The 2,437-nt window shown below is 49.4% G+C and overlaps 1 pseudogene; it reads left to right on the top strand.

Annotated features, from left to right (window-relative positions):
- The first annotated feature begins 509 nt into the window (after positions 1 to 509).
- LOC104423550 lies at positions 510 to 2,183 on the top strand (annotated as a pseudogene).
- Positions 2,184 to 2,437: the final 254 nt, after the last annotated feature.

The raw sequence follows: 2,437 nt of genomic DNA, 5'->3' as shown, positions 1-2,437 counted from the left end.
AAGATAGATGATTACAAGAACTTTCCATCTTATCCCATATTTCGATGAGCAGTTAGCAGGTATGAAATTTTTATTATTGTGTTATCTTAAATTTGTTAAATATGTATTGATATTTATAGTTTAGTTGCATAATGTCCCATTGTCGATGTATGTGTAATTTGAATTTGTAGGTTTGCTTTTTTAAGGAGTATAAAAATAAGACGAAAAATTATCGATTGGTCTCGGGTTGACCTCGAACCGGACCGAACCCATTGGGTCGGTCCGGTCCTTGGTCCTGTGTTCAATAGGGTCGGTCCTCGGTCCTAAGAATTGAGGACCAACACCGCACGGGTTGATCCTAAGGTTAAGGGGTGGCCCGGACCAACCCGGACCATGCTCACCCCTAGAGGGAGAGAAGGGAACGGTCAAATTGAAATTACTTTGTCAGATTATTTAATTAGAGAACTATTGATAAATCCTGGTGAAGGATTGACTAGAAAGTAGAAACTATCCCAAGGGACGAGAGAGAGACAGACACAGACACAGAGCGAGCCAGAGCTTGAGCTTGGTCATGGCGGAAATCGTGGCAGCTCTCAGGCGCAAACCCCTAAAACGCCTCTTCCTCGTCCTCAACTGCATCATGCTCTCCGTTGGCACGTGCGGCAGCCCGCTTCTCATGCGCCTCTACTTCGTCCGCCGCAAAGCCCGCATGTGGCTCGTCAGCTGGCTCGAAATGGGCGCCTGGCCGATGCTCCTCCTCCCCCTCGCAGCAGCCTACTCCCGCCGCCGCTCCGCCATGGGCCCCGCCGCCCGCCTCGTCCTCATGGACCGCTTCCTCTTCGCCGCCGCGGCTGGTATCGAGGTTCTCATGGGCCTCGACAACTACTTCTACGTGTACGGGTTGGGTCGACTCCCCGTCTCGACGTCGGCCCTGCTCATCGCGACACAGCTGGCCTTCACGGCCGGGTTCGCGTTCCTGCTGGTGAGGCAGGTGTTCACGTCGTGCTCGATCAACTCGGTATTCCTGCTGACGATCGGGCGGGAGTGCTGTCGATGCACACGAGCGGCGACCGGCCGGCGGGGGAGTCGAACGGTGCGAACTACGCGGGGTTCTTCATGTCGCTTGGGGCGGCCGCGCTGTACGGTTTCGTACTGCCGCTGGTGGAGCTGACGTACAAGAAGGCCAAGCAGGCGGTCACTTACTCGCTGGTGTTGGAGATTCAGTTGGTGATGTGCTTCTTCGCCACCGCTTTCTGCACCATCGGCATGCTGGTCAACAAGGACTTCCAGGTTCTCTCTCTCTCTCTCTCTCTCTCTCTCTCTCTCTCTCTCTCTCTCTCTCTTCCAGGTTCATCAAGATCACTGGTCATGTAACGTTGAGTGCATGCGGTTCCCACAAATTGGAATGAACGTGGTTGCATGTGATCCATGACCTTCCTCTCTCGACCATATCATCTTAATCGGATTACTCAAACCACAGCTTTCGCCAGGATCTTATGGCTGATTGCTCTGATAAAAAAACATTACAAGATTATCTTTTGAATCTGCCGGAGTGGATGATGTTTGGATGGTAAGACAATGGCAATTCCTTAATCAGTTTCCATAATTAAGAAACTACTGAAAGGGGAATAAAAAAAACCATGATCAGAATGACATAAGGTTGCTCCCGACATCATGTTATTGTTTACGCAGGCGATTCCTAGAGAAGCAAGGAGCTACGAGCTCGGAGAAGCCCGATACTACGTGCTGCTCGTGTGGACTGCGATCATCAATCAGTTCTTTTTCTTGGGAGCCATAGGGGTCATCTTCTATGCCTCCTCTCTATTCTCGGCAGTCATCATCGCCGCTCTTCTCCCGGTCACCGAGATCCTAGCCGTCATATGCTTCCAGGAGAAGTTCCAGGCGGAGAAAGGGGTGGCCCTCGCCCTCTCGCTCTGGGGCTTCGCTTCCTACTTCTACGGCGAATTCAAACTTGTCAAGAAGGAAAAAGAAGCAACGGCAGGGACGGTGATTAAACCTGCAGAGACAGAAATGCATCAACAAGGCCTTCCCTGAAGGCAACAGTTGAAAGACGTGGCTCATACTTAGCCTGCTGTTGTAATCGGTATGTCATAATTCTGGCCCTGAGATTATTCGTATGAAAGTAACAAGAGGGCCTTCTACATTATTTGCGAGGTGATAACTGTCAACCTTCAATTGCATACTGTCCCCGGCGTTGCCGTTCGTGATGTAGCATAATTTGTTGAGTCCTTTTTTTTCCATTTTAGACAGTTGGATTTGTAACATAAACAAAAAAATCTATTCAAGAAAAAAACAGAATTGCAAGTTGTAATTTAGGATTTGTGTTGCTTCTTAGTTCTTACATGTGATGTGGTATGTTTGATTGTCGAACACATCGAACACCAAAGTTTGGAGATACGCTACATGGAGACTCTGCTTTGGGCGGGAAACCAACGAT

This window comes from Eucalyptus grandis, chromosome 10, assembly GCF_016545825.1.
Source record: "Eucalyptus grandis isolate ANBG69807.140 chromosome 10, ASM1654582v1, whole genome shotgun sequence".
NCBI classification, from domain to species: domain Eukaryota; kingdom Viridiplantae; phylum Streptophyta; class Magnoliopsida; order Myrtales; family Myrtaceae; genus Eucalyptus; species Eucalyptus grandis.
Note: the sequence above shows the minus strand (reverse complement) of the source record. Positions and strands in the feature narration are given on the sequence as shown.